Below are 23,612 nucleotides of genomic sequence, written 5' to 3' on the forward strand. Positions count from 1 at the left end.
TGCTTATAGAAAAAAAAAGTCTAAACTCTACAGAGAAATCTTTCTACCGTACTATTGACTGGACAAAAATGACTGGCAAAAGCACATTGTGCGAATCATATAAAAAAAACTAACTTGTTCGTTTTACGTTTTCGGAACGTTTTAGTGACTTCGGATAAAACTATTGTTGTATAGCCATTGAATTAGAAAACATCAAACTATTAAAAGAATGAAACGTTTCTGTAAAGGAAACTTCTTCAGAAAGAAGTAATAATTTTGAGGTCGTAGTTGAAAATAAATGTCATTATTATAAGACGTTATTATTATAGACTCGAAATTCGATTCTATTTCTGTAAAGAAACCAGTTATTTGTCAAATGTAAATACGAAGGAAATGTAGTTAAAGTGTATTACAGAACAAACCCGTTTGTTAAATAACTTGGAAAATCTATATTTCTTGAAGGTTCCTTCATCTCTTTTGTAAACTAGTCTCCGCTCAATCTTTATATTTATATATTTTTAATTAATCAATGAACATAAGGACCGGTCCACATTCTATAGATGTAAGAAAAAGTGTAAATATTTATTAGTTTCATAAATACAAAGTTAATAACCTTACTTTTATACCACCCATTAGCAGGACAACAGTACGAATATGGGAGTACAACTCTAGAGTCCGGGGTTTCACTCTCACGGTGTACAGAATGCAGATGTACCATTGTACAGCTTTCTTCTAAAAATAAACAAACAACAACAAACACTAAAAACAAATTATATGAATTAACATTAAACTAAAACAAACAACATCGTACACTAAAAACAAATTGTTTGAATTATTACATTAAAGTAAAACAACAGCATACACTAGCTGCCTTCTCTCTAGTCTTATATTGCTAAATTACGGACGTCTAACGTAGACAGTGCCTGTGTTGCTTTGCGCAAAATTCAAAAACAAACAAGCAGTTCACTAGAATATGTTTTTAATCCTGTAAAACATTTGTCCACCTTAGAGTTATACACTAAACTATTGTTCTAACGGCTAATGATTAGCTTACATTTGAAAACTAACTAATAGCAGCAATGCCACATGTTAGAAAAAGATACGATTTAGGTGAATGTTTGAATTAGCTGTTAGAGTTTTAACGACCATACACAGGAATCACTTTTCTTAACTATGCTAATTTTGTATACACGTTTCATGTTATCATGAATTTTTACTACAGTATTTTCAGCGAATCGTGTTTTTTTTTAACATTATAAAGAATCACGTATTTATCCTATACCATGAAAATTTCTTATTCGAGATACATAACTAATCCTCAGAAAATACACTTAGAAGAAGGAACTTAATGTTATCTACGTGTCCTTTTAAAAGATGACTACAAAGGAGTTATTCATTAGGGTTAAATAAATTATCGTTATGTGATTATACTGCGTTTCAGCAAACAAATATGGACCACTTTTAAAGTCTCTCTGTGTGTTCTTGCCGATAAAGCATTAGTATTTTTTAGTGCAAAAAATGTCCTGGAATATTATTTTTAAGCATTCTCATAAAAAAGGCATTTTTATGGTATTATAATCAAATTCTTCACAACACAATATGGCGTACATTCAGTTTGATAACAATAGAAACTTAATGTTACAAAATGGTTACTCTTTTTACAACTTTGTTGACCAGTCGCACACTGATGTTGGATAAGTGTTATAGGTTTGTTGTAGTTAAGCACAAAGCTACGCAATGGGCTATCTGTGATCTGCCCATCACTGGAATCGAAAGCCGATTGCAGCGTTCTATGTTCGCAGACACGCCGTTGTGCTACTGGGGTGGTGAGGACGAGGGTTTTTATGACGTAATTCTTCTTATTTTTGACTCAGATTTCTGTGTGAATGGAATACTTCATCATATAGCGAGATAAACCTAATTGTGAGAGAGTTACTTTTTTTTTTAAATCAAGACGTAAGAATTAGGGACAGCTAGTGCAGATAGCCCTCGTGTAGCTTTGCGCAAAATTAAAAATCTGACAAATAAACATCTCTTTCGGTCTTTCAATAATAATTTCCAAACGACGATTTATAAAAGTTATGACATTTATTTTGGGGAAAACGTGCTACATGTTTCGCCGAAATTTTTGTGTCTTTATCCGACATGTATTCGAATCTATGAAGATGTTATATCAATCATACATAAAGCAAAACCAAAACTTATTTCAATTGCTGTTTGCTCTCTGTTTCGGAAGAAAGTACACATTAAAGTAAATAAACATATCATCATACATTTCATACACTATTTTAATTTCCCAAAGTAAGATTCAGATTTAGATACCTTTCTTTAAACACTTGCTCTACGATCGTAAAGAGAGTTTAAGAAATTTACTTTCGCTGTTCAACCTACCGAGTAGTAGTAATATGGTTGTTTAAAGTCGTAAAGGTTTTATGGCTCTCACTGCAAACTATCAGAACGGACAGGTTTCATTTCATTCCATCTTAAGCTTTCCTCGGCCTAAAATAGAACCCTAGTTCGGTTTACATGAAGCTAGAAAATAAACAACTTTGTCATAAAACTTATATACTATTTCCATCACCATGAGAACATTTGTGAAGTGTCTACCTTCTTATAAATACTCAACAAAACTATTAAGGTTTAAAGAACAATTGTTTACGTACATCTAAAGCTGTTGAGTCGAATAATTGTTGATGTACAAATTCACTCGTTGATGTAACTTTATAGGTATTTCAATGAACTATTTAACAAATTTTCTAACCCTAAAGTTAACGAATTGTTTATGCATTTCCCTGTTAATGTGTTCTATGTATTGTATCGTATCGAATAATTTTATGTTCTTGCATCGGGTAAATAACTGATCAAAATAACTTGAGTGATATTACCATGTGTAAAATACAATTGGGTTGAGGTATAGTACCCCAACCGTAATCAGTGTAATTCACTATTAAACAGATGATTTACCCTTTCATGTAAGAAAGGCCTATATACGTATATAGAACGAGAGAGATAGGAACAAAGCTTCTTATTTATGAAACACTGTTATTATAATGAATATTAAAACAAATTACTTATTTCTCACGCATGTGGGTCATTAAATTGAACACTGCTTCACAGTAAGGGATTCACACTGTCTGTATCGGTTTAGAAAGATTGCTGTATAAAATACGAGCACAGAAAGTTCTACGACATTGTATTTGTGTCTAAAAGTACCACAAGAAACAGTAATTATACTGTTTCAGACGTTATTGCACGAGCTGTCTAAACAGAGCGTTCATTAATACTGTGTCGAGAAAGGTGTTATTTATAACTCTTTTGACTGGTTTATTAAGAAGATAAAACTTTGCAATAAAAGAGCAAAGATCAAACAGAACTTTTGACTAATGATAAAAATGACATCTGTTGTACAGAAATCATAATGATTTTTTTCTAACGACTTTAATTCTTGTGAAATGCAAAACAATCATTGTGAAATGGTCATTACAGAAATATTATTCTAAAATAGTCATTAGGAAATAGTCATCAGAAAACAGTCATTAGGAAATAGTCATTAAAAACAGTCATTAGGAAATAGTTATTAGAAAATAATCATTATAACACAGTCATTAGAAAAGAGTCATTAGGAAATAGTCATTATAACACAGTCATTAGAAAAGAGTCATCAGGAAATAGTCATTATAAAACAGTCAATATAAAATAGTCATTATAAAACAGTCATTATAAAATAGTTATTAGAAAACAGTCATCAGGAAATAGTCATTAGAGAACAGTCGTTAGGAAATAGTCATAATATAATAGTCATTGGAAAACAGTTATTAGGAAATAGTCATTAGAGAACAGTCGTTAGGAAAAAGTCATAATATAATAGTCATTGGAAAACAGTTATTAGGAAATAGTCATTAGAAAACCGTCATTAAGAAATAGTCATTATAAAGTAGTCACTAGGAAACAGTCATTATAAAATAGTCGTTGGGAAATATTCATTATGCAATAGTCATTAGAAAAGAATTATTAAAAATAGTCATTAGAAAACATTCATTACAAAATAGTCAATAGAAAATAATCATTAGAAAAACAGTCAATAGGAAATAGCTATTACAAAATAGTCATTAGAAAACAGTAATTAGGAAATAGTCATCATAAATTAGTCATTAGAAAACAGTCATTAGGAAATAGTCATTATAAAATGGCCATTATAAAACAGTCGTCAGGAAAAAATCATTATAAAACAGTCGTCAGGAAAAAATCATTATAAAACAGTCATTAGAAAATATCCACTATAAAACTTAGTCTTTTTTCGTTGTGAAATTGCGTATGAATTTACCCTTCAGATCAAAATATAATAGAACTATTACTGGCACAAAACTGTCATTTTTCTTTCAAAACAACCACATGAAATAATTATTTTTTTGTCACATAACAGGACCTGGCTACAACTGATCTATTGAAGAAAACACTGTATTAGTGGTAGAAGAACTTAAAGTTTCGGTAGCTCAGTGTGATAGACATTTTATACAAGACTTCCATTTGATCGTGTGTATATACGGAAATCAATATAACGTACGCTCTGTAAACTCTTGGACAAGACTCAAGTGGCTTCTGGAAATTATCGCTGGATGACTAGAGACAGGCCAATATAAAAAATGATAAACCTTACTTTTATTAAAGCATGAAATTTCATCTATCAACCGTTAGAAAACTCAGTTGAACGTGATAGGGACCTGCAGTTTAGTTCTTTGTACCATACTATTAGCTAGACAAGAAGAATGACAAAGGCACAACATATATAAGGAATATGTTAACTTTAACGTTATCAACCATTCGTTGAAATTCAGAAGAACTGTTGTTATCGTTACTGTTTGAATTAAGCCACGAGAAGTATTATAATATTACAAGACACTAGTCCTTCAGGAATGGATTTGCTTAAACTTAAACAACGATAGTAAAATTAAATATGTTGATTGTATAAAGTTAAATTGTAGAATACTGTCTCATTTCTGCTTCTCTGGATATTTGTAACATTTCAATTCTAAAAGCGTATTTAGAATGTATTAAACAAACATAAAGTTACGTATTTGGATAAAAGCTCTACATTCACTCTTCTATAATATTGAAATTTGTTTAACAGATCTTAAACGAAAGTGAAAGAAAGTGTTGACATGTAATCAAAAACCTAATATTACTCCTTAAAAATTTAAATCTCAAACCATAATATAATTTTAAATTAAAAGCATATATTTCAAGTATTTTAAATTAACAAGTAAGAGAGAAATATATTGTACATTTTACAGATAAACGAAATATTACAATAATTTGTTTTGTGGTTGTTACCTTGATTTACAGCTTGTATATATATTTAAAACTTTCAAATATATACATTTCCCATACCGGTTTACAGAGGTGCAAAAAGCTAACTCAATTTACTGAAAACAAAATGCCGAAAACTTGTTAATGTTAGTATGGTAATCAACGGTTACACTAATTTTACTGTAATAATCACGCGTAATTTGATTTTTAGTGCAACAAACTGTATTTATAATAATTATCAGTGTAAATTACTTTATTAATAATAATTGTCTGTATACTACGCTAATTATTAACAGTGTAAGTCACTTTATTAATAACAATTGTCAGTGTGCTAGGTTAATTATTAACAGTGTAAGTCACTTTATTAATAACAATTGTCAGTGTGCTAGGTTAATTATTAACAGTGTAAGTCACTTTATCGATAATAATTGTAAGTGTGCTGGGTTAATTATTAACAGTGTAAGTCACTTTATTGACTTTATTCCCTCTAGTCTTACACTGCTAAATTAGGGACGGCTAGTGCAGATAGTCCTCGATTAGCTTTGCCATTTGGGGAATATTTACTTTTTCACAAAAGTAATCCTTTGAAATAAAATGTGAACTACTTATTAAAGAAAACCTCTACAAATTATTACATGGAAAGTCATTATCTTCTCTAAATTTTCACAAAACTCTGTCTATCTTATCGTGAAATTCCTGATATCCATAGGTCGTTTTAGTTCAAATATTACACTTCTTTCAACACTATTCCATCAGCAGCTGAATGCTGTTGAAAAACACGCATATCGAGTTTTTAACTTGAGATCTTTATATATATATATATGTGCGTGTTTTTGTTTTTTTTAGCATTTAATGTTTACAATATTCTGTTACCCGCTAGTACAGCGGTAAGTCTGCGGATGTACAACACTAAAATCAGGCGTTCGATTCCCTAGTAGCTTAACTATAAGAAAACACACACATACAATATCCTATGCACGAAGTGAAAAATATGTCATGATTTAAATTAATAGTGACACGAATATAGAAGTCGTGGGAGTTATCACATTGTATTTTATAAATAATGTTGGTGTGGTGTTTGTCAGTGTAGTTTCTACATAGTATAGACCTTAGTTTTGTGCCTGGTTTTTGAATAAATTTGAAATGAACTGGAATGTCATATTTTGTTACTAGTGTTTGTCAAATGTTACTTATTTTTCTGCTGATGTTGGGAATATATGGTGTCCAGCAGTATATGGTTTTGTGATTTTTTAATTCGTGGGGTATATTTACTTTTGTTAGTTGATTTTGCTTTTTGTCTAGGTGTGTGCGTATAATGTTTTCTACGGTTTGTGGAAGAAACTCATTGATGTTGATGAAGTATTGTTTTATTTTGTCTAATTCATCGTTAATTTTATCTGGTGAGCATAGTTTTATGGCTGTGCTTATTTTGCTTCCTAGTATGTTGAGTTTTTGTTTTGTTTCATGTGCAGAGTCCCAAGGAATGTATAGTCCAGTATGGGTGATTTTTCGGTGGATTTCTGTTTTAAATTGTGTATCGGTTATTGTAATTTTGAGGTTAAGAAATGATATTTGATTGCTTTCTTCCTGTTCACATGTGAAGTTAATCTTGGGATGTATAGAGTTAATGTGATTGAAAAAATTAAGTGTGTATTCTGTAGATGTAAATCCTGCAATCGTGTCTTCTACATATCTGTACCAGTATAGTGGTTGATGTACTGCTGTGTTAATTGCTTGTGTTTCAACTTGTGTCATAAAAATATTGGCGAGAACTGGTGATACTAGGTTGTCCATGTTTAGGCCATTTGTTTTTATATAGTTGTTTTTGTTGAACATGAAGTTTGTCTTCATCGTGCACCCTCTACATTCCTACACTCAATTACACAACCCCCTTCAAACATGTGGTCAGCTATCAGTCAGTTACCTCTTTCTTTCTTTGTGAAACTAACGATGGTCGAAGAAGGTCGAAACGTTGTTTGCTCTTCTGCATGGGATTTTTTCAACCCATACCAGCCGTTTTTACATATATGTTTTTCTCTACAAGTGGTTTTCTTGTCATCACGGATTAATAGTGTCACGAACCAAACAGGATTTAATATGTTGAACTTTTTGAAGTCCTACCGTAAACAGTATAAACGCTATACTATCGTTTCATTATTATGTGGAGTTTATCCACATAATAATTTGACAGTTATCTTTAAACTTGAGTGTACCTTGTATATTACTTCCTGAATCCAAACATAAGTTTTATAAGTCCAGAAATATGTAACGTAATCTATGGTTATAAGTATAATAGGTTTGATATTAAATATTTGGTTAAACCACTAGGTTGCCCCAAACACACACAAAAGGACATGCGGATTTAATGACGTAATCACATTCTCTGTGGATGTGACGTTCATTGCAAGTTGTTAAAGATTCCACTTGATAAAGATTGCGAATTGGAAAAAGCCATTCGATTAATAGAGTAATTCCACGACTTCACGAAATTACTTTTTTAAGTTCCTGATGTCGCTGAATCGTAAAATGCATAACAAATCGAACACAATAAAGCATCAGAACTGTTACCATGTGTCAATGTTTTGCATTTGAAATAACCTAAAAAGCCGTCTGAATTTTGTCATGTTGTATGTTTTTCTACTTTATTAAACTACTCATCTCGTATGACGCTATTTATAATAGTTTCCTTGAAGAGCTGACTTAGTGGACTAGATCATATGTCCAACGGAACTCTAAAGCGTTTAACCTTTTATATTTGTTTTATTTAACATATAGACAGTATGAATTATGTAGTTTTTATTTAAAGTTATTTAACATTGCCCTATCCGTTATTTTTATAAGACTATTTAGTTATATTAATTAACTTTAATTATTTTATTTAATGTATCAATCAATTTATATTGGTCATTCTTTCAGAGAGCAAATTAAATAGGTCAGTAGTAACTTGCATTGTTGTTGTTGTGTTTTAATTCTTTTAGATTTCTATAGATTCTCGACACTTCAAGTAAATGTCTCTTTGTATGAAGTATCCTTTTATAAAGAACAAAGAGCGATTTTAGTCACGTGTCACGTTCTAGAAATAATGAAGAAGCTTTAACTTCATTAAATGTCAAAGCCTGTGTGGAGTGCCTAACAAGGCAGAACTCTCAAATAACGTCGTGAGACCAAAACTGTGAATACATCATTATATACACATGTAAGTCATTGGAACCGTTTTTTTATCATTATGAAAGCTAAAGTAAGTTATCCTGACTAACAAGAAACATAAAAGCAACATTGATCGTTCGAATAACTTTGTTTTGTTTAACCGTTGGTCTTATGACAGTTAATCTGGAAGCGTTCAAGGATCGTGACCCAACTTATAAAGAAACGAGACATTGGTTCACTTGCGATTTATTTTTCACCATAATCTCTTCCTAATTCTATACACCTGTGGTGTTATAAGATCCTCATACCTTTTTGAAAGATTGTTTTTCTTGGTCCTCAATCCATGACTGAATGGTGTGTATGGGTTCATCATTACTTTGAAGTCTTCGATCTGTTAGAAATATTCTATGACTAGAGAAGAGAAAAACAAAAACTTGGAGCTAAATTCGCCGAGTGAAGAGGAAAGATGATTGGATTATACAAACCAACATCATGGACAATATTCAAAGCAACATCAGATTTTTGAGCTAGAGCATTATACTGATGGAAGATATCCTTGTCCTGATGGAAGATAACACTACACTGATGGAAGAAATTATTGACCTTATGGAAGATAACATTCTACTGATGGAAGAAAATCTTGTTCTGATGGAAAATAACATTGTTCTGTTAGAAACAAACATTAACCTGATGGAAGATAACATTGTTCTGTTAGAAACAAGCATTAACCTGATGGAAGATAACATTGTTCTGTTAGAAACAAACATTAACCTGATGGAAGATAACATTGTTCTGATAGAAAGAAACATTAACCTGCTGGAAGATAACATTGTTCTGACAGAAACAAACATTGTCCTGATTAAAACGAACATTGTTGTGATGAAAGCAAACATTGCCCTTACAGAAGAAAACATTATTATGGTGGGAGAGAACATTTTCCTGATGGAAGAAAACATTATTATGACAGAAGAGGGCATTGTTCTGATGAAATCCCACACTTCATTCATCAGTTCTACCCTCTTCTCTGATTTTTTCTCAGATGGAAGATAACATTGTTCTGATAGAAAGAAACATTAACCTGCTGGAAGATAACATTGTTCTGACAGAAACAAACATTGTCCTGATTAAAGCGAACATTGTTGTGATGAAAGCAAACATTGTCCTTACAGAAGAAAACATTATTATGGTGGGAGAGAACATTTTCCTGATGGAAGAAAGCATTGTTCTGATGAAATCCCACACTTCATTCATCAGTTCTACCCTCTTCTCTGATTTTTTTCAGATTGTTGGTTAAGGATGCATACTAATCTTCTGTAACGGCTTAACTCCTTTCCAAAGAATCAACTAGTAAAACGTTATCGACATCCCAAAAAGCTGATGTCATGACTTTCCAAGCGGAAAGGATTGGCTTGATTAATAGCATTAACAGTAAATGTGTACTGAATATTAAAACATTTTCACAGCAACACTGAACTTTACTAGTTAAGCTTAGTAAGGCTTAACTGTGCCAGTGTGGACCTTGTAAAGTTAAAGTTGTCTACAAACAATTTAGTTAGACTTAAGTATGTTGTTGTGTACTTAACGAAAACTGAAATGTACCAGTGTAAGTATAGTAATACCTAACTGTGCGAATCTGAGCCTTGTAATGCTAAATGATTCTAAAATCAATTTAGTAAGACTAAAATGTACCAGCTGAATTATAATAGCAAATGTTCGAAAATGACAATCACACTGGTATGAAGTTAAATATTACTACCATTAAACCTGTAGAACAATACTTCATCAACATCAATAAGTTTCCTCCACAAACCGTAGAAAACATTATACGCACACACCTAGACAGAAAGCAAAATCAACCAACAAAAGTAAATATATCTCACGAATCAAAAAATCACGAAACCATATACTGCTGCATACCATATATCCCCGACATCAGCAGACAAATAACCAACATTTGGCAAAAACTAATAACAAAATATGACATTCCAGTTAATACCAAATTTATTCAAAAACCAGGCACAAAACTGAGGTCTATACTATGTAAAAACTACACTGACAAACACACCAACATTATTTATAAAATACAATGTGATAACTGCCACGACTTCTATACTGGAGAAACAAGTAGAAAAATGGAAACCAGATTCAAAGAACATAAAAAGTCACCTTCACACGTTTTCGAACACTGCAAGTCAAATAAACACAACATAACCATAGAAAACACTCAAATGCTAAATAAAAAAAAAATATAAACAAACGCAAAATTAAAGAAGCCTTACTTATACAACAACTTAAACCAAAAATAAACCAATATAAAGGAACGCCTTTATACCTATATTGAATAAAATAAAATAAAATTATATATTCAAACATCTAACACCGCCCTATACATTCCGACACGCAGTTACACAACCCCTTCCAAACATGTGGTCAGCTTCCGGTCAGTTACCTCTTTTTTTGTGAACCTGACGATGACCGAAAAAGGTCGAAACGTTGTTCGCTCTTCTATGTAAAATATTTTCTCAACCCAAACGAGCCGTTTTTGCATATATAAAGTGTTAGATTGAATTGTATTATAGTAATATTAAACCAGTAGGCTGCATTACGGTGTTTTAATATGAACCTGCTAGGCTTAACTACAGTATTGTAATAAAAACTTGGTAGTGAGAGTAAAATAATAGAATTATAAATGTTGTAAGGCTAAATTGTAGCTGCAAATCCAAAGGCTTAACTGTTCAAACATGAATCTAGTAAGGATACGTAACCCAGACAAGTGTGGCCCGAATAAGGCTGAACGAGCGTCAGCAAATATCATTGCTTACGATATTTTAGCAAACCTTCGACGACAGTCGTAAAATAAATTGATAAAAATGGGTAACAGGTTAAAATATCTAAAATACAATGTTTGTTTATTGTTGTTTCTCTATATGAGAATATGTAATTAGAATATGATAATCAGGTCAGTATGCAAGAACATAGCAATTATCTAGTGCGAGTAACGTCTAGGAAAGAAAAAATCTATTTATCCTGTTCAGTGTCTGTTTTAATTGGTTAGTCTTTTTTGTCAGTGAGATTTGATTGGGTTAAGCTTTTTGTTTGTGTGTTTTGATTGGCTGGTATCTTTTTTTGTGTATTTTGATTGGGTTAGTAGATTTGTTTGTGTATTTTGATTGGTTGATATCCTTTGTGTGTTTTGAAATTGTAACGCTGTATTAATTGGTTTAGGTTACCTTATATTTGAATCCTACAAAATCTTCCCCTAAGGAAATAATTTTATAGACAACTACTTTCTTGTGTTACACAAATAACAAAAGTTTCAACAATTGAGGATCCTGTTAAACTTGTTATGAAACACAAATATTAGTTTACCTTACTGTTACTCTACAACTTTGTATTAAAAGGAAGTTAATGTTACGTACCGTATTGAAATTAAAACAGAGTCATTTATCTCTCTGCTCAAAGTAACTTCTACAAATAAACAAATGCTACAGCTCCTGATAAAAGTAAGTATTTATTAATCTTTTAATAATACTCTTCGTAATTTTGACCACTCTTGGTAGATTAATATTAATTGAGAAAGAAAGCACATTACGCTGCTGTAATAATAGATATAGGTAAACGACGTATAGGCATACGGAACAATTTTACAGATGGTAGAACATACTACATGTTTAGACGAAACGTGGGTCAACCTTCTTCATAATTGGATGCTTCATCATTCAGAAAACTTTACCTTATGCTCATATATCGTTTTTTTAGTTTTTTTTACCTAACATTTATTATGATAACATTGTCTCTGAAGAATGACCAGGCATGGCCAGGTGGTTAAGGGGCTCGACTCGTAATCTGAATGTCGCGGGTTCTAATCCCCATTACACCAAACATGTTCGTCCTTTCAGCCGTGAGAGCGTTATATAATGTTACAGTCAATCCCACTATTCGTTGGTAAGAGAGTAGCCCAAAAGTTCGCGGTGGGGGTGATGACTAGCTGCCTTCCCTCTAATCTTACACTGCTAAATTAAGGACGGCTAGCGCAGATAACCCTTGTGTAGCTTTGCGCGAAATTCAAAACAAACCAATCTGTGAAGAAGCCTCGTGGAGTTTTAATACAAGTTTAATAGAATAACAACTTCACGGAACGCTTTTAATGTGAAGGCTTCCAGCATGTCACCTTCTTCGATTTTGTATTAATGCTTTCTCCAGTATTTGTTATCAAACGTGTAATCTCTTCGATATGAGGATGATGTGCGCCCCTATTGGTACTTTAACGAGTTAGGCCATAACCGATTTCCTATATGAATCTTCCCAATTTGAGGACAGCGATTGACTATAGACTGTACCGTCATTAACTCATTTTGCTGACTGTTAGACAACAGTCGGATTATTAATTGTTTCATTGCTGTTTATTGACGAGACGAGAATTACTGTCGAGTTTTCGAAATTCTTGAACGATCAAACTAATCAGATCGTTTTTTTCAAAGAAAGGGGCATATTTATATTTCTAGCTTGATTAAGTATGATATATATATAATAATTATCATTGATCTCTGATCACAGCAAGCTACCTACATTGAAATCAGCGGCGTAGTAAAGGTGTTTAATGCTCGGGAGCAGAACATAATTTGGTGCCCCCCCCACCAAAAAAAAAATATCAGCTCCATCTGCCATTTACACTCTTACTTTCTGTATTTACTTTCAAACATGAAAACATAACAAAACATGTTAACAAGCCTCATTCTTATATGAACAGTTAAATGCTGGGTAAACTGGTTGTTAACTTGGCGCTTCCTGAACCTGTCATCCTGTGGCAAATGTCCTCCTCGCACCTTCTCAATATACCTCTGCATATGTTTGTGTGTGTGATAATTAAAAATTAGCTGAACAATAAACACAGCTAATTTTATATAACGTTCTTCCTGACCCTCAGTGGCATAGCGGTATGTCTGTGGACTCTGACTACTAAAACTGGGTTTCGATACCCATGGTAAGCATAACATAGCTAGCCAAGTGTGCAGCTTTGCGCTTAATTCTAAACAAACAAATAAACGTTCTTACTTATGATAACTGTATTGTATTCATTGACTCACAAATTGGGTACCCTTGCATCATAAGGTTCAGCCAACTTACGAGAATCAGGTAAATCCTAAATACCAAGCTGACAAAGCAAAATAATTTGTATAATTAGAAGTGAAAATAATAAAAACTAATACATGTCTTAAATATTTTAACCGATTCTTTTAACGACAGTAGCATTAGAAAAGATAAAAATAAGCCCCTCCTCCGAGATTTCACTGCAATAATATAGCTGGATAAAACGTGACTGAAACTGATCAGTTTGCTTCTTATTTAAAAAAAGTAAAACCTTAATTTATTTTATCCGTGTCTTTCTACACTAAGAATAAAAAACGTACGAATTTCAATATAAATATAATGCCTAAAACACGGCAAATATGCTTTTTATGTATCTAACAAAGTAAAGGTATTAAAAACATTTCTTACTAAGAAAAGAGAAGTTCCATACCAGATGGTATGACATAACGAACACGTGTTTAACACATTTGTATATGCAAAAATTGAAAAGAATAATCACGTTCGAACCAACGTTCATACAGAATATGATAAAAGCAGGCAGATTAAGTAATGTTTAAATTCATATATACCGAAATATTTTTAATAATAAAAAAACAACGTATAAAGTTTTGACCTTACGTATATCTTGCTGGTATTCTACTTTAATTCGCTGGCGTGAGCTACTTTCAGATAGTACAAAGAAGGCCTAGTTTGAGTGCAACTGTGAATTAACAACAAATGTTAGCGAGGTATAAATCATAGAAATCCACGAGCTTTATATATGGTTTTAAGATGTCATCGAACAACAAGAAATCCTTAAGCTTTGTAAATTGTTTTTAAGATATTTCCCTAACCTTAAAACACTTACTTTATCATCAGATAAAACAACTGATTGTCAAACAGATAGACGTCATTTCGTTCCAGTTGTTGTTGTTTTTCTCAGATAGACAAGATAACCATATATCTTAACTTCTTATTAAGTTTTATTTTGACACGCATGAAAAACAGTCATTTTATACATAAATGTCGTCCACTGGTATTTCCCTTACTGATCACAACTGGACTTGAGAAAACTATGTTTTGGGCTTGATATTAACTCTTCTACATCCATTGTTGGTTAATGGAATCTAGTGTTAGAAAAAGAATGATTCCAAAGACACTACCATTAATATTATATATATATAATGACCGAAACATTTTTCTCTCGTTATGTATTCTCTGTAGTACTGTAAATAGGTGAAGTATGTTTTTTTTTTCATCCCTATAGTCCATTACTTTGGCTATATAATCGAAACTGACGTACGGATACAAACATTGTAGAGAGAACAATAAATAGTGAGATTTAGGTTTAATGTACCAACACTTTACTGAAGTCATGTGAATGTCTGTTTTCCAGTTTTCCAGCTGTTTTACTGAAAAGCAAAAATTCTTTTATTTTTACGGTCAATAAAAATGGTTGTAAGTTTTTTTTTCCTTTTGGACGAATACTCAATAAAATACAGCGCAAGTGTCAAAGACGTCACACTTTCTCAGCTTCCAAGCTTGTTTCCGCTAGTGAAAACGTTTATTGCGTTGAATAAAACGAAAGTAGAGAAAACTGCACTGATACGATTTTCTGTCGAGATTTTGTTATGTGATCGATCGGATAGTTTGCTACTACTTGACACTAAGAACGACGTGTTTAAGTAAGCCTACATTTACAGTGATTCATTCTTATTTATATGTGGTAAGTAAAAATCATAGGAATGGCACGAAACTCTTGATAGTTTACAAACACTGTTTTTACAAATATGGTGAAATAATATGTAAGATCATAACAGACAGATTCAAGTGTTTTCTAAAAGAATGGTGTATCTAATAGATGACACATCAACGTGTACTTCTCTTTATAATTGTATGAGCTTTCGAGTTCTTGAAAGCGTTTCGTAAGCAAATTCGTGAATAGAGCAGAGAGTGAGAATCAGTCCAGTTATTTAGTCCAAAGCTGGACCTAACCCTCGTGGTGACAATGCTGTCTAAATTAAGGTTAGTTTTACTTTACTACTTGTACACTACTAGTTTCCATCTTTTTTTTCTCACTCAGATGTATTTCTTTTGATTTATGAAACCCACAACATTTCTCTTCATTACTGTTTATCAGGTGGTCTTCTTATTTTCTTACTTACATACCACTTACACCCGTTAGTTTGTAAGTTATTTTAACCCATGCACTGTTTCTTTAAAGGCATGTAGTTTTGTCTTGAGATGTAGACATATGGGGAGAAAACCTGTGCACATGAAATCTCTTATTTCAGAATCCTTTGGACTATAGATATATTTGTATGATGTCATCGTTGTCGATTAATGGCTTGTTTCACGTGGCATTATTGACAGATTTTGATACTTTCTGTTAACGAACAAGTACTGTATTATATCAATTTTTCAACTGCCTACTTATAAACAGATACGATGTTGGCTCACCCTAAACCCCATCTCAGTTCTTCGTAGCACGAAGAAACAGAAAATAGCAACTAAACTGGATATAGCTGGAAGTCCTTGTTTGTTATTGAAAGTCAAAGTTCCTTTTAATCGTAGCTAGCACGGGTGCTACGAAGTCAGAAGATGAACAAGTGTACGTAAGTGGAGCTTTAAAAAGCCTATAAAAACGATAAATGAGTTTTACAGAAATACCATAAGACCTGTTTCCAGACATTTTCTTCTTTACAAAGTAAACTATACAAGCTGCGTGTTTCAGATATTGATTTAATAAAAAGTTATTAGCAGAACCTAGTTAGTCTTGAGTAATAAGCTCTTTCAAGGAACCTCTTCCCATACTGTGTAGTAGAAACTTGTTACCTTTCACAGCATCTCTTCCCATACTGTGTAGTAAAAACATGTTAACTTTCACAGCATCTCTTCCCATACTGTGTAGTAGAAACTTGTTACCTTTCACAGCATCTCTTCCCATACTGTGTAGTAGAAACTTGTTAACTTTCACAGCATCTCTTCCCATACTGTGTAGTAGAAACTTGTTACCTTTCACAGCATCTCTTCCATACTGTGTAGTAAAAACTTGTTACCATTCACAGCATCTCTTCCATACTGTGTAGTAGAAACTTGTTAACTTTCACAGCATCTCTTCCCATACTGTGTAGTAGAAACTTGTTAACTTTCACAGCATCTCTTCCTATATGGCGTTGTAGAAACTTATTAACGGTAATACACATCCTTGGCGATTTCAACAACCAACACAAATTAACAAAGTCGGGCAAGTTAGTGAATTCATTTAGCTAATTGTCTGCTTTAGTTTAGAATGCATTTTGGATTATTCGATTACAAGAAAATTATACCGTAGGCACTGCTTTTACAAATGTAGAAATGTAATAATCTCGACTTTGATTAGAAATGCAAAGGTTTACAGAAAACACCAAGCATCAGATCCAGAACATCCCTCTCCCTTCTTCTTACCTAAGAAAGAATAAATTATTGGTAAATAAAGAAATGCAAACAAATGTTTATACTACGTTTCTTAGCTCAAAGCTAAACAACAGACACTCTACTCTCTGTCCAAGTGATTAATCGATTCCCGAATTATATCATTTTAAATCTGTAATATTATCACTAATTCACTTAGGTTATAAAGTAAGTTACTTACCGGTAAAAGACCAACTGTGATTTATTTGTTTGTTTTGATTTTTATTTCCTGTATCCGCCACATAAACTAAGCAGAGATAAAACCCGATTAGTAGAGAGCTAACCTTCGCCAAGCAGCGTTGACCATACTCGGCTTTTAAAGAAGGAAAACATGTCTGTATGTCTGCCCTTATCAACGGATATAAATCATTTCAAGTATAATAATGAGAAATAATTTGCCTTGCCCTTTGACCTTAACCCTCCAAAACTAAACACTTCTAAGTCGTATCATAGTCAAAACGTACACCAACTTTTGCCCAAACCCATTGAGGTTCTTTTCCAGAAACCTTGCTGAAAAGCACACACAGAAAGTACTGAAAAGAGTGTAAATAAATGGATAAAGAAGCCATTATAAGTCTTAGTCAAAATCTTTATTGAACTGAAAGATAACTATTAAAATTAGGTGTAAAAACTTTATTACAAAAAGTAGCTTAACCTACAATCATAACTTAGCAACACAATAATGGTATCATATATATTCGTGTATAGGATATAGTGATGTGCTTTATCACTGCTTGCACACTGAACGACTTTAATTTATTGTATTTTGTCGTCTATGTCCCGATCTTACGGTTGACCATTATCGGTGAAGATCATCTTCAAACATTCAATTTACAGTAATCCCGGCTTCCATTAAATGTAATTCTAATTTCATAACTCTGAACTTTGAACTGACTTGATAAACTCTCTCTCTTTATTGTTGTTTATTGATGAAACCAGAATTCCTGTCTAGTTTTCGAAATTCTTGGACCGTGCATGGCCAGATTGTTAAGGCACTTGACTCGTAATCCGCTGGTTTCTGTCCTCGTCACACCAAACATGCTCGCTCTTTCAGCCGTGGGGGCATTATAATGTTACAATCAATCCCACTATTCGCTAGTAAAAAAGTATCCCAAGAGTTAGCGGTGGATGGTGATGACTAGTTGCCTTTCCTCTAGTCTTACACTGCAAAATTGGGGATGGCTAGCGCAGATAGCTTTCGTATAGCTTTGCACGAAATTCAAGAACAAACCAACCAATCGAAATTCTTGAACGAACAAACTGACCAGATTGATCTTTCTTATTGTGTATTTTATCAAGAAAGGAGACATATTTCTAGCTTGATGAAGTATGTTTTAAGACAGCATGAAAAACATAGTCATTTTATACATAAATGTATTGCATTGATATTTCCTTTACTGACGACGACCGGACATTAAAAATCTGTGTAGATGACTTGATATTAACTCAACTAGATCCAGTGTTGGTTAACGGGAAACACAACGGTGCCTGTTAAAGAAATAAAAAGTCTACAAGGGACAGTGTTATGTAATCTTTCTTTTTCTTTGGTTATTAAATTTCTAATTACCTAATTGTATTCTAATTACACATCCTGCTTTGTGGAAGATACTAATTGACTCATTTAACTGTTTAACTACTTGTGTCTGTAAACTCAAAATCAAAAAGTCTAAATACAAAAACGTGGAAATACTTCAGCACGTCCATAGACCTCTTTTTAGAATAAAGAATTATACAAATCAAATAGAAAGTTTCCGGTTACCCTACACAAAATTGAGATAATCGAACCAGCAAATAGTGGGTGATGAAAGCCAAAAATCTGTTTAAAAAAAAAAAGCGTAAACGTGACTTATTTCGAGATGTTTATATCCTTCTTGTTGGTCAAAAACCCTGAAATATATATCACTACAATAATTTTCCATCGTTCGTGTGTGTTAGCTTTCGTCTTCCAGAAGTGGCTATCTTGATTACACTCAAACCACCCACGTGGCACTGAAAGTAAATAACGGTAACTATAGTGTTTTAATATCCTCGGTGGGAACAGCACAAATGACCACACACGAACGGCTATATACTCATTTACATATAAAACAGATCCGATACTTTGGACAATCCATGAATAATTAATCAAGTACGTAAAGATAACTGAATCAAATGAGTCTTTATCTTGATGATTAAGATTATTCAAGTAGAATAACGTAAAATACTACAGCCGTAGGCAGTGAATGAATAGCTTAAAAATGCACTGGTGAAATATTATTGGTAAATAATAACCAAACGTCATAAAAATACCAAACTCGTTAAATCTCTTGTGACTTGGAATAAACGTTTGTGAAATACACAAAGAGATACTGGCTTACGAGAGTCCTATTTTAGGCACTATATGTTGATAATTACACGCTTTTGTGGTTTGGTGGTATTACAGACAATCAAAGAAATCCACCGAATATCTAGATTCAAAGCACGCTTAGCGAAACAGTTATAAAATGAAATATACGTCATTTTAAATCCAATACATTAATATATGTAAAACAACCATAACATAATCACGTAACTAAATTGTGTTCCTGTTTGCTAGATTGGTTCTCACAGTCCAGTAACTGTAAGTACCTGAAAAAAAGTAGTTCATGCAAATCTCTATGAGTCATTATTGTATAATGTAGAGTTTTTAATTAATTCTAATGCTCTTTATCGCCCTCTACCGGCGAGTCTTCAAAACGCACCAGAATTGTCGAGTTCAAAGTTTCTCAGTAGAACAGCATTAAGTTTATTCAGTTACAACACTAAACTCCTGGATTAAGTTTCCTACGGTTAACACAGCAGATAACCCAATATGACTTTAATTTAGAGCAATAAAACAAACAAAGAAATAATTATTTTTTTTTTAAATGCATACTCATATTTTTGTAGGGAACTACATCTCGCAATACACGGCTGAAAAGGCAAGGATGTTTAGTGTGACGGGGATTTGAACCTGCGACCCTCAGATTACGAGTTGAGTGCTTTAATTACCTGGCCATGTATAATGAAATCTTTTACTATGTACAACACCTATAAACCTCTTTTCTATGAATTTGTGTTATACCTGAAAAGACAGATCATTGCTCTGTCGAAGCATGTGATATGCACTGAAATATTTCATTATAATTACAAATCGTTGTGTCTTATTTGTACCAATAATTAGTTGTAATTTATTAATATTTTACGTAATAAATAAATATTACAGATGGGTTTATAAATAGGAAAAGGTGATACGCTGACCAGTTTTTATTACATTCAATAATTGTTTTTTCATTGAATATCCACCAGTGTAACAGTTAGTATCCTTTATCAACGATTAACTGATAATAAATTAATTTAATACAATTGTATGCTGTATTTTCACTATATCCTGGAATCATTGAATAGTTAAAGTTGAAATAGTACTATACCTAAAAAACACGTAATGTCGTATTACCAGTTTGAACATTATTTATCCGTCCATATTTTTGACATTGTCAGCGAAACAAGAGCGGGGCTTGACTGAAGAGGGCGTTAGAAATGTTGAAACAAATTTACATTTTTATTTGGCATTGTTATGTTAATGTGATATTGTTATGTTAATTTGGTATTGTTACGTTAACGTGGTATTGTTATGTTAATCTTATATTGTTATGTTAATTTCGTATTGTTATGTTAATGTGATATTGTTATGTTTTTTGGTATTGTTACGTTAATGTCGATTCACACTTTGTTTTAAACTACTTTGCATGGAAGTGCGTAGTTACCTAATTATTTTTTATATTGGTAGTGAATCCTGATTTGAAATTCTACATACTCTTCAGAAACACCAGATGAGAACTGTACAATGAACGAACGATTAGTTAGAGATAATGGTCTTCTGTGCAGTGATCATGGATACAAATTAAACACCATCAACCTTAATAAAACACTTGTTTTCAACCAATAATTAATTAAAATACATAGGCTTCGTATCTGTCTGAGAATGTTAGCACGCTATGCACCACTGCGATTAGTTGTTGCTGAGAATCAACCAATCCAGTAATGAGTAAACCTGGATATATATATATCTATAATTGGGCTAGTGTTGACCCAATAGAAATACGTTTGGTGAAAGCCTGTATGATCTCAAATAGACGTGAGACACTGTTTAAATACTGGAATCATGGCGTTGTTGTTGGTTGTCTCTCGGATTTCATGATGAGTCTCTATTCGAATACGAAATCACTTCTCTTAATGTTGACAACCGGAGTAACTCGGACTGACGGATGCTACAACACCTGCTCCCGGTTGATCCAGTCATAACTGAATGTTCTGTAGGAACACTGACCTTTCGGTCCATTTTCTGGGTGCATCTAATTTCCGAGGTTTGGATTCAGCTTAGAAGGGTGCACCTCCGCTTGGATCAGTCTTCGGCACGAGTACCCATTAATGGTGGGGACTTGTTTTATTTATAAAAGATTGTTCTTCGAGCGGTTTTTAATTCACATGTCTAGAGAGTTTTCGGCCGCAGTGAAAGACTAGATGCATTTAGTATTTCAGCAGACTCCGTTAAAACGTAGTTCCAGGGCTTATAACTATGGACGATACACTAAATTAGAAGTATAATCTAAAAATTGTTTAATTAAGATTCTTTTTGTCTTTTAATGCTTGACACCAGGCAGATCTCGTACAACTTCGCAATCGTTTGAAGCGCATTGATTGGTTTGGTTTGGTATGAATTTCGCGCAAAGCTACACCTATCTGCGCTAGCCATCCCTAAATTAGTAGTGTAAAACTAGAGGGAAGGCAGTTAGTAATCACCACCTACCGCCAACTCTTAGGCTATTCTTTTACCAACGAATAGTAGGATTGATCGTAACATTATAACGCCCCTACAGCGACCTTCACGTGCCGAGTGGAGCGCCCTAACCACCTAAGCCTGTTGAAAAGAAAACGTTTGTTAATCGCAAAGTTATATCTACCGCGAGTGTCACAAACCCATTTTCTAGCTTTATAAAGAAAAACAAGTCAAAATATATTGCAATCAAATTAATATAAAGTTGGATATAGAGTCAGGAACGTTGTTGTTCCTCTTCGTCCCCTCACGTGAAAAATTATTGAAATTTACATGGGGTTTTTGCCTTTATTTTATTTTGACTTTTTTAAGGTGAAGATGTGAGGTTGGTCATAATATAATTAACTGGTCAGCAAAACAAAGGCGGCACCGGAGAGGCCAACCAGGCCAAAACTCAACCATCAGATGTCAAAGTAAATATCAACGCCAGACGACCTAAAGATCCCAATGCTTGAGATTTGGCTGTGGGGGGAAACAGGAGTGCCCCAAGAAAACCCACTTTCACAGGAGAAGCGCCGAAAGATTTACCCGTCCTGTGCCCAAGACCTGAAAAAGAAGTACATATTATGGTCATGAGGTTTATGTTTTATGTACTTTGTTGTGTGATTGCTGAAATATATTATATGGTGAAATATATTTTGTTGGTGGACTGGCTAATTTACATAGTGATGCAGTTAGTTTGTTTCTGTGTTCTGCTTTTAAATAATATTTGTATGACATTTCTATTAGTCTGCTTCTAAGAGTTGATAAGTTACTGATTTGGTGTATATAGTTTACTGGTGTGTATGATGGTAGTCTGTATGTTGCTCTTAGTATTTTATTTTGTTGTACTTGGATTTTCTGTAGTGTGTTATTTGAAATATTATATGTGACTTGACATCCATACTCTATTAACGGACGGATGTAAGCCTTGGATATTTGGATAATGGTCTCTGATGAGCAGTTTGAGTGTTTGCTGGTTAAAGTCATTAAATGTGAAATGCGTTTTTTTGATGGATGAGTGTATGTTGTTAACATATTTTTCCATGTTAATCGAAAGTGATGTCAAGGAATGTGATGTGTTTGCTTATGTTAATGGTCGTATTTCCGAGTGAGATTTTCACTTTTTCTAGAGTTTTTCTTTTTCTCTTTTAATTTCCTGTAAAAGGTGATTGCTTGTGTTTTGGTTGGATTTAAAACTACTCTCCACTTGTTGCTCCAGTTCGAGACATTATTTAGTGTTTCTTGAACGCGAGACATGGCCATTAGAGGGTTTCTGGAGGTACTCAGATAACAATGTAGTCTGCGTATTGCGAATTGTAAGTGTACGTTAAACTGGGGAAAGGTATATCGCTGACAAAGATAATGTACAGTATTGGAGAAAGGACTGAATCTTGGGGCACTCCTGCAGTTATTTTGAAAGATTTGGATATAGTTTTACTGACTTTCACTTGTGCTGCTCTTTCTGTAAGGAAGTTTGATATCCATTTAATAATAGTGGGATTTATTTTCAGATGTGTTAATTTCTTAATTAATTACTATTTTTCTTTTTAAGGTTTACTAATAATCCAGACGGCATTAGCTAGTCCTTAAAAGGAATGTTTTTTAAACACTTTGATACCAACATTTATGCTAAATAATTATACAATTAATAAACCCGACAACACAGGAACAATATTAATCATTTTAATAAATATGAACTTTATCAAACAATACCAGTGGCAAAACAACACCAGTCTAAGGATTTGCTACTCTAATCCAACAATCAATAACAATACCAACAATGCTACTAGATTAGATAACACAGTTTTTAAATATAGATTAACCCAGTAGCTCCTCCTAT

The sequence above is a fragment of the Tachypleus tridentatus genome, chromosome 13 (assembly GCF_004210375.1).
Source record: "Tachypleus tridentatus isolate NWPU-2018 chromosome 13, ASM421037v1, whole genome shotgun sequence".
NCBI classification, from domain to species: Eukaryota; Metazoa; Arthropoda; class Merostomata; order Xiphosura; family Limulidae; genus Tachypleus; species Tachypleus tridentatus.